The sequence below is a fragment of the Ailuropoda melanoleuca genome, chromosome X, assembly GCF_002007445.2.
Source record: "Ailuropoda melanoleuca isolate Jingjing chromosome X, ASM200744v2, whole genome shotgun sequence".
Taxonomy (NCBI): domain Eukaryota; kingdom Metazoa; phylum Chordata; class Mammalia; order Carnivora; family Ursidae; genus Ailuropoda; species Ailuropoda melanoleuca.
Genome location: NC_048238.1, coordinates 79,715,295 through 79,726,275, shown reverse-complemented (window position 1 = coordinate 79,726,275; position 10,981 = coordinate 79,715,295).

Here is a 10,981-nt window from a genome sequence, read left to right as displayed (position 1 = left end):
GTTTCAGGTGTACAACATGATGATTTGATATTTGTATATATTGTGAAATGATCACCACAATAAGTCTAATTAACATCTATCACCATATAGTTACAATTTTTTTTCTTGTAATGAGAATTTTTAAGATCTACTCTCTTAGCTACTTTTAAACATGTTATAGAGTATTAGTAATTATAGTCACCATCCAAAACATTACATCCACATGACTTGTTTATTTTATAATTGGAAGTTTGTACCTTTTGAACCTCCTCACCCATTTTGATCACCCCAACCCCCACCTCTGCCAACCACCAATCTGTTGTCTGTATCTATAAGCTACTTTTTTTTTTTTAGAGAGAGAGAGTGCACACAAGCTGGAGGGATGTGGGGAGTAGAGAGGGAGAGAGAGAATCTTAAGCAGGCTCCATGCCCAGCATGGAGCCCAACATGGGGCTCGATCTCATGACCCTGAGATCATGACCTGAGTTGAAATCAAGAGTCAGACGCTTAACCGACTGAACTACCCAGACACTCCTATGAGCTATTTTTTAAATGTATTTTTTATTGTAGCAAAATATACATAATAATTATCATTTTAACCATTTTAAGTGGTTCTGTGGCATTAAATACATTCACATTGTTGTGCAACCATTACCACCATCCACCTTCAGAACTTTTTCATCTTGCAAAACTAAAACTCTGTACTCGTTAAATACTAACTCCCTATTCCCTCTCCTCCAGCCCCTGCCAACTGCCATTTTACTTTCTGTCTTTTTGAATGTGACTGTTCTAGGTATCTCACATAAATGAATATTTGGGCTTTCTGTGACTGGCTTATGTCACTAAGCATAATATCTTCAAGGTTCATGCATGTTATAGCATGTGTCAGAATTCCTTTCTTCCTTAAGGATAATAATATTCCATTGCATGTACATATCACTTTTTTAAATCTATTCATCCAATGATGGATATTTGGCTGTTGTGAATAATTGCTGCCATGAACAGGGTAGTACAAATATCAATTTGAGTCACTGCTTTCACTTCTTTTGGGTATATATCCAGAAGTGAAATTCCTGGTTCATATGGTAATTCTATGTTTAATTTATTTAGGAATCACTATACTGTTCTCCAGAGCAGCTACACCATTTTATACTTCCATCAGAAATACACAAGTGTTCCAGTTCCTCTATATCCTTACCAACACTTCTTAATTTCCTTTTTAAAAATATAATAGCCACCCTAATGTGTGTGATTATATAACCTTAGTGAATACTAAGTGAAATGAATGAAAACTTAATTAAATGATGCCCAATGTTGTTTAAGAGCATTTAAGCCATAGAACTTTTTGTTCTAAGAAACTGTATGTAAAAGCTTACTCTGTGGAAAAGACAACAACAGGGCCATTCTCTCTGAAGTGAGAAGGGGGGGAAACACAGCCCTGTGACTTCTAGGCTCCCAGCCTTGTTCCTTTCCTGGTGGCACCCTAAAGAGACAGTCTGAAGCAGTCGACAGTGTCAAATGGCTTAAAATATCACTACTTCAAACGTATGATGGTTCAGACTTGTGACTTTTGCTTTGGTAACCAGTATAGCTACCATTTCATTCAGTAAAATGAGTTTCAAAAGTTAAAGGGAGTAATTAAAAACTCGGAGCTAGACTTGAAGCTGTTAAATATCCTGTGTAATCCTGCAAGTGCCCTCACAGTTCCTTAGTATCTCAAAGTACTTTGGTAAATCCATATTATCCCTTAATCCTCTCAAATTGACTTGAATGCATTGACATCATTTAAAAACTAATTTCAAGCTGATGAACCTTTTACTGTCCTTGTATTTTAAATATGAATAGACTGGAATCTAAATTGTATGATCATCCAATCATTCTTACATGCCTGACTTTCCAACAAATATACTCTATAGGAACCACTACTTAGTGAGTTCCCAATACTCCATTACTCTCTTAGTGAAATCTAAATTCATGAATGCTTTTTAAATATGTATACATAAAAGAGTTTCTGATCAATCAGACAATAAAGCAGCATCGTTTAGTGGTTGAGAGCATGGACTATAGAACCAAGGACTACCTGAGTTAGATCCTGGTTCTACTTATGAGCTGTGCCATGTTGGGTAAATCAGGTAACTCTTCTGGACCAACTTTCTGATCTGTTAAAAAGGGATAATGATAATGATAATGATAGTTAACACCATAAATAAAATTAGATGAAATTTCCTTCTTTTCTGACATAGCTATATTTCTCTAGAGATGTGCTAAGTTATAATACAGATCTTTCTTGATTTATGATGGGGCTATGTCCCAATGAACTCACTGTAAGTTGAAAATATCCTAAGTCAAAAATGCATTTAATACAGCTAACCTACCAAACAACATAGCTTAGCCTAGTCTACCTTCAATGTTCCCACACTTCTGTTAGCCTATAGTTGGGAAAAATCATCTAACACAAAGCCAATTTTATAATAAAGTATTGACTATCTCATGTAATTTATTGAATACTCTACTGAAAGTGAACAACAGCATGGTTGTATGGGGACACAATGTTGTCAGTATGTCAGTTGTTTAACCTCATGATCGGTGGCTGACTGGGAGCTGCGGCTGCTCAGTTATCATGAGAGAGGATTGAACTGCGTATCTCTAGACTGGGAAAGGATCAAAATTTAAAATTTGGAGTATGGTTTCTATGGAATATATATGGCTTTTGCACCATCATAAAGTCAAAAAATCTTAAGTTGAGCCAACATAAGTCGGGCACCATCTGTGTATATTGTCTGTGTGCTACCTCACTTTATAAAGCCAAGGAACTGCATATGGACTTGATCATTGTGTTTCTACAAAGTGTTTTAGATGCCAATAGAATGGGAATAGCTGACTAAGAGCATTTACCTCCCTCCATGACTTGTTGCCCGCTACTTTTCTTGCCCTCTCCCACCAATCTCTAAAATACCTCTGATTTCAGCCATAACGAAATCCTTATAATTATTCAAAGGAATTATGCCTTTTCAGCTTCTACACCATCTCACATCCTTTTCCTTCTTCCTTTATCATCCTTGCAACATTTCTTTGTCTAGCTAAATCACATGAGATTTCAATACTGACTAAGAAATTGTGATTAACGGGTGAATTTATTTGAGTTCTGGGCATGAGAATAGGCTATCAAAACAAACCCTAAATGAAGAAACACCATCAGTAAGCAAAATTTAAAAAAAAATTCCATATTTGTTTTCTCACTGTGTTAAAACATAAAATTCATTCTACTTAATATACAACCTTTCTTTTCTTTTTTTAAAAGATTTATTTATTTATTTATTTTAGAGAGAGAGAGAGAGTGCATGCACATGAGTGGGCAGAGGGGCAGTGGGAGAGGGAGAAGCAGACTCCCTGATGAGCAAGGAGCCCGGCCTGTGAGGCTGGATCCCAGGACCCAGGACCGGGAGATCCCAGGACCATGAGATCATGACCTGAGCCAAAGCCAAGAGTTGGATGCTTAACTGACTGAGCCACCCAGGTGCCCCACAAATTATATCTTTTATAGAAAAAGAAACTAGGTGGCCATGCTACATATAACTGGAGCATTGGTCCCTCCTCTCTCTATCCCATTTTCCCCTTGCTCTCTCTGGAGTTTGTCCCTTGGCAATGTTGATTAATGCCCCTGGTTCAACTATAGACCAGTATTTACCACTTGTCACCCTTTAGAAATTCTGGACACAGTTGTCTCATAAGTTACCATTCCCTTTCTGTACAAAACAGAGGCAATTCCTGCTGCACTGGTACCACCCACACTAGATAGATAACATACTCAAAACCTTCATCCTACTTCCCAGTCAAGAGCCCCCTGAGGTAACCACTATTCTAATTTCTACCATCATATACTAATATTGGCTCTTCTTAAATTTCACATAAATATAATAGAGTACGTACTGTTTCTTTTGACATTAATGTAAATAAGATGCAATCACATTGTTCCAGGTAGTAGTAGATTGTTCTTTTCATTGTTCCCTCACATAAATTTACAGAAATTAATTTAAACATTGTATAGTTGGCCATCTGTGTTATTTTAAGTTTTGGGAATTATAAGTAAATTTTTATAAAGTTTTTTACATGTCTTGTGGTGCAAATATCAAACATACACTTATTTCTTTTTTTTTTTTCTTAGAGAGGGGAGAGAGGGAGAGAGAGAGAGAGAATCCTAAGCAGGCTCCACATCCAGTGTGGAGCCCAATGTGGGGCTTGATCTCACAACCCTGAGATCATGACCTGAGCCAAAATTAAGAGCTGATGCTTAACCAACTGAGCCACCCAGGCACCCCTGCACTTATTTCTTTTGTGTGTATACCCTAAGGTGGGATTTCTGGATAGTAGAAATGTACAAACACATGTGAATGTGCACACGCACACACACCTCCCAAGGGCAAATATTCTCAGAGATTTGACTCTAAACTTATAATGAGTAAGAGAATCAACAGTCATTTACTAGGTGACTCCAGGCTTCCATGACATATACTAGGCATGACTGCCTCATAATGTGTTAGGCAGATTGTTTTCCAGTATAAGTCATATTTAACATGATAATGAAGATAGTCTTGGTTTCTTTATTTCATTATTTACCACTCACCTGTGTCTCTCAAATTTTACACATCCAGGCATGCTTTAGATCACAAAGGGCCATGATATTACCATGAATGCCTCTTAACTTCCATTCTTTTACCTAAGATAATTCAGCTAGGAAAACATAGGATATCAGTAATTCTTAACTAAGGGCCTATCTAGTCCTTTGTCTCTGAATAGGAGAGGGGCAGGTGTGTGGTACCATAGTAAGAGATGGTTTACTTCTGGTTGCATAAGGGTCATAGAAGCATGTATATTAAAATGAATAAGGCATTTTTCCAACTATGTTCCCAAAAGTGTAAGGTATTGGTAACCTGAGAAAAGAGGTGCTCTAAATTTGTGGAAAATGATAGCCTAAAAATAATGAGGCAGATTAATAATTACTACAAGAATTATTGAGACTTTTAATATTTTATGAAGTTCTATGTTAGTGATACAGACTTTATAATTTCCCAAACTTAGTGAACATGAAACTGTTTTCTCAGAGTACCTAGTAACATCTTTAGGGAATCAGTGATTATTAGAGCCCAGTTTGAGAAATACATTCATTAGGATATAAGGATGCCATGTGACCAAATGAACTGAACCCATTGCTTCCCTCCAGAGGGTCTGGAGAAAAATCTTCTGCTCAACAGTTGTTTACTGTGTGACTCATATGTTGCCCTCCCTGCAATGGGTAGAGATTCAGGCCCTCCTCTAGACCTGCTCACAGGCATGAGTAGCTCTCACTTGTGCAAAAATCATCTTATTCTGGGCTAGAATCCTAGAGCAACTTTCTTACCTGGAAGCATACCTAGAAGTAATATCTCCCTGGGGCTACATTGTTTTTCTGTTTCTTTATGAATGCATGTTTGCATCCCCCTTAATTCTGACCAGCATTTATAGGAGTGCTGGGTTTTAGAATTATAAGATACTATTTTTGAATAGTACTTCCTATTTTTAAAAATATTTTTCATGTTCTGTATCTCATTTGAACCACACAACTCCTATGATTATTGGACAAGAGAGAGATTATTATTTCTGTTAGATATATGGAGAAATTGAGATAGATAGGGAAATAATATGGAAGTTAGCATGGCAGAGTTGGAAAAATAACTGAATGAGGAGTGAGAAAACCCATGCCCTGGTTCCGTAGCAGATATTAAGTGACTGTATGACTTTTACAGTTATTTACCTATTTCACTTTTGAAATAATAAAATCTATGTTATATACCTGTTGGGGTTGTTGTGTGACTTAAAATGCAGATAAGATATTTTGCAATAGTATAAGCACTAAACAAATGTGAGGTATTCTTATTAACTTGTTCACAGCTCTACACTTCTTCAGGGATGCAGTCAGTATGAGAAACCAACCCTCAGGGATGAATCTTGTGCTTTCTTTCCACAATACTAAGATAAGGGAAATCACACAAATAAAAAGGCTCAAATGTCTTCCTGTTTTTCCTGATTTCATGCTGGAGTTACAGAAGCCTGAGCAAGCTTTTAAAACATTAAAATGTTCATCATGTCATCCCCCTGCCAAAAACTGTTTTATGACTTCCCAATGCACTAAAAATAAAATCTACATTCTGTTCCATGCCCTACAAGACCCGGCTTGATCTGTCTGATACCTATCTTACCAACCTCTATTTACTATACCTATCATTTACTACCATTCAGATACATCTATTTTACTTCCTTGAATTCTCCAAGCTTTTTCCTATCTCTAGAGCTTTTGTACATGCTAGTGCCTCTGTTTGAAATGACCCCTCTACTTTCACCTGGCTAATGGCTCCTCATATTTTAGATCTCAGATTAAATGTCACATCTTCAGAAAGGCCATCTGTGTATGTTACATATATCATGGCATTTTCTCTCATTTTTCTCTCTTTTTAAAAAATGTCATAGTCTTTATAATATTTATTTAAAAAAAACAAATGAAGGATCTTTTTAAATGTTTGCTTTCCCTGATGTGCTATAAACCTCATGAAGGCAAAGACTTTGTATGTGTTATTTATTGGCTATGCACAACTCTTACTGCCGTAACTGACACATAGTAGCCACTCAATAAATGTTTGTTGGATTGGTTGGGTGCATACTCCTTTTTATCAAAAGTATCAATGTTCTCTTTTGATAAAAAAGAAAGGGACACTACTTTCTGAGGGCAAGCAGCAACTAAGCCTTTATCCTGAAAGAATAATCACAAATAGTATCAAATATTTTGAGATCACATTATGAACTTTTTAACCTGTGGTCCCCATATGACGCATACTAGTAAGTCCTTTATCCATAACAGTTCACTGGCAGCCACCATCCACTTTTGTCTTTACTATCAGTACCCACTTCTCCAATTTCACACAAACTTTGGGAGAAAACAGCTCCTCCTGACAAATGTGCATTTGTTGGGCCATCGAACCGAGTCACCACCAACGGGAAGGATATGTTAACTGTAGCATTTATGCAGTATGCTATTTTTAAAGGAATTCTTGAGCATTAAATAACTATTTCCCTTAATCACATGCCATTTTGATTCTTATATAAAAGGACCAGAAAAAGTAGAATTTTATTTGTATGATATTTACTTTGTAATAAATGGCACCAGATGAAAATAAAATACTGAGTCATCAGAATTTCACTCTAGTCCTTTATCTCTCCTCATGTCCCAGGGACCACTCTTGCTCTCCAGATATTTTAGCTTGAATAAAACAAATGGCTCATAGATCATGTTGCTGCTGGGGATGTCTTTCAAAGACCTATATATTTTGTTAATCTTTGAGCCCATCTGTGGTCTTCCTGTGCCAACCCTAGAAATGATCTGTAAAATATTTAACAGTTATCTTCAATGCTTCTAGATTCCCAGTAATACCAGGACACTAAACTTTATATAATATCTTCTACATAAAGGAAAAACCATGTTTTCATGGTTTTCGTAAGGCAAACCATGTTTTCAATTTTCATTTCCTCTTTTTTTCTTGTCGCATCCTACTCAATGGAAAAAACTGAGAGCTTTCCCCCTAAGGTCAGGAACAAGAAAAGGATGTCCGCTCTCACCATTTTTATTCAACATAGTACTGGAAGTCCTAGCCACAGCAATCAGACAACAAAATGAAATGAAAAGCATCCAGTTTGGTAAGAAAGAAGTAAAACTTTCACTATCTGCAGATGACATGATACTGTATCTAGAAAACCCTAAAAGCACCACCAAAAAACTATTACAACTGATAAATACATTCAGTAAAGTCTCAGGATACAAAATCAATGTGCAGAAATCTGTTGAATTTCTATACATCAATAATGAAGCAGTGGAAAGAGAAATTAAGAAAACAATCCCATGTACAATTGTACCAAAAATAATAAGATACCTATAAACCTATAAACTACCAAGACCGAAACAGGAAGAAATTGATTTTTTAAACAGGCCAATTAATTATGAAGAGATTGAGTCAGTGAAAAACAATCTTCCAAAAAATAAAACTCCAGGCCCGGACGTTTTTCCTGGGGAATTCTACCAAACATTCAAAGAACTAAAAACCTATTCTCCTAAAGCTATTTCAAAAAATAGAAACAGAAGGAAAGCTACCAAACTCATTCTATGAGGCCAATATTACCTTGATCCCCAAACCAGGCAAAGACCCCCTCAAAAAGGAGAATTACAGACCGATTTCTCTAATGAATATGGATGCCAAAATCCTCAACAAGATCCTTGCTAATAGAATCCAACAGTACATTAAAAGGATTATCCATCATGACCAAGTGGGATTCATACCTGGGATGCAAGCATGGTTCAACACTCGCAAATCAATCAATGTGATACATCATATCAACAAGAAAAGACTCAAGAACCATATGATCCTCTCAATTGATGCAGAAAAAGCATTTGACAAAATACAGCATCCTTTCCTGATTAAAACCCTTCAGAGTGTAGGAATAGAGGGTACATTTCTCAATCTCATAAAAGCCATCTATGAAAAGCCTACTGCAAGCATTATTCTCAATGGGGAAAAGCTGGAAGCCTTTCCCTTAAGATCAGGAACACGACAAGGATGCCCACTCTCGCCACTATTATTCAACATAGTACTAGAAGTCCTTGCAACAGCAATCAGAAGACAAAAAGGGATCAAAGGTATCCAAATCGGCAAAGAAGAAGTCAAACTGTCTCTCTTTGCAGATGACATGATACTCTATATGGAAAACCCAAAGGAATCCACTCCCAAACTATTAGAAGTTATAGAACAATTCAGTAAGGTGGCAGGATACAAAATCAATGCCCAGAAATCAGTTGCATTTCTATACACGAATAACGAGACTGAAGAAAGAGAAATTAGGGAATCCATCCCATTTACAATAACACCAAAAACCATACGTTACCTTGGAATTAACTTAACCAGAGACGTAAAGGACCTATATCCTAGAAACTATAGATCACTTTTGAAAGATATTGAGGAAGACATAAAAAGATGGAAAAATATTCCATGCTCATGGATTGGAAGAATTAACATAGTTAAAATGTCCATACTACCCAGAGCAATCTACACTTTCAATGCTATCCCGATCAAAATACCGAGGACATTTTTCAAAGAACTGGAACAAATAGTCCTTAAATTTGTATGGAACCAGAAAAGGCCCCGAATCTCCAAGGAACTGTTGAAAAGGAAAAACAAAGCTGGGGGCATCACAATGCCGGATTTCGAGCTGTACTACAAAGCTGTGATCACAAAGACAGCATGGTACTGGCACAAAAACAGACACATCGACCAATGGAACAGAATAGAGAACCCAGAAATGGACCCTCGGCTCTTTGGGCAACTAATCTTTGATAAAGCAGGAAAAAACATCCGGTGGAAAAAAGACAGTCTCTTCAATAAATGGTGCTGGGAAAATTGGACAGCTACATGCAAAAGAATGAAACTTGACCACTCTCTCACACCATACACAAAAATAAACTCCAAATGGATGAAAGACCTCAATGTGAGACAGGAATCCATCAAAATTCTAGAGGAGAACATAGGCAACAACTTCTATGACATCGGCCAGAGCAACCTTTTTCACGACACATCTCCAAAGGCAAGAGAAATAAAAGATAAAATGAACTTATGGGACTTTATCAGGATAAAGAGCTTCTGCACAGCCAAGGAAACAGTCAAAAAAACTAAGAGACAGCCCACGGAATGGGAGAATATATTTGCAAAGGACACCACAGATAAAGGACTGGTATCCAAGATCTACAAAGAACTTCTCAAACTCAATACACGAGAAACAAATAAACAAATCATAAAATGGGCAGAAGATATGAACAGACACTTTTCCAATGAAGACATACAAATGGCTAACAGACACATGAAAAAATGTTCAAAATCATTAGCCATCAGGGAAATTCAAATCAAAACCACACTGAGATACCACCTTACGCCAGTTAGAATGGCAAAAATTGACAAGGCAAGAAACAACAATTGTTGGAGAGGATGTGGAGAGAGGGGATCCCTCCTACATTGTTGGTGGGAATGCAAGTTGTTACAGCCACTCTGGAAAACAGTGTGGAGGTCCCTTAAAAAGTTAAAAATTGAGCTACCCTATGACCCAGCCATTGCACTACTGGGTGTTTACCCCCAAAGATACAGATGTAGTGAAGAGAAGGGCCATATGCACCTGAACGTTCATAGCAGTATTGTCTACAATAGCTAAATCGTGGAAGGAGGCGAGATGCCCTTCAACAGATGACTGGATTAAGAAGTTGTGGTCCATATATACAATAGAATATTACTCAGCTATCTGAAAGAACGAATTCTCAACATTTGCTGCAACATGGACGGCGCTGGAGGAGATAATGCTAAGTGAAATAAGTCAAGCAGAGAAAGACAATTATCATATGATTTCTCTCATCTATGGAACAGAAAAACTAGGATGGTCGGTAGGGGAAGAGGGGGATGAAGAAGGGGGGGTGATCAGAGGGGGAATGAAACATGAGAGACTGTGGACTATGAGAAACGAACTGAGGACTTCAGTGGGGAGGGGGGTGGGGGAATGGGATAGACTGGTGATGGGTAGTAAGGAAGGCACTTATTGCATGGTGCACTGGGTGTTGTACGCAACTAATGAAGCATCGAACTTTGCATAGAAATCCGGGATGTACTGTATGGTGACTAACATAATACAATAAAAAATCATTAAAAAAAAGAAGAATAAATAATAATAAAAAGTCAATACTACTCAAAGCAATCTACAGATTTAATGCAATCCCTATCAAAATACCAATAGAATTTTTCACAGAACTAGAACAAACAATCCTAAAATTTATATGGAACCACAAAAACCCCAAATAGCCAGGGCAATTTTGAAAAAGAAAAGTAACTGGCGTTCTAAAATCCAGGATATTGCTGAGATCCACACATGTTGTTTTATGGATCAA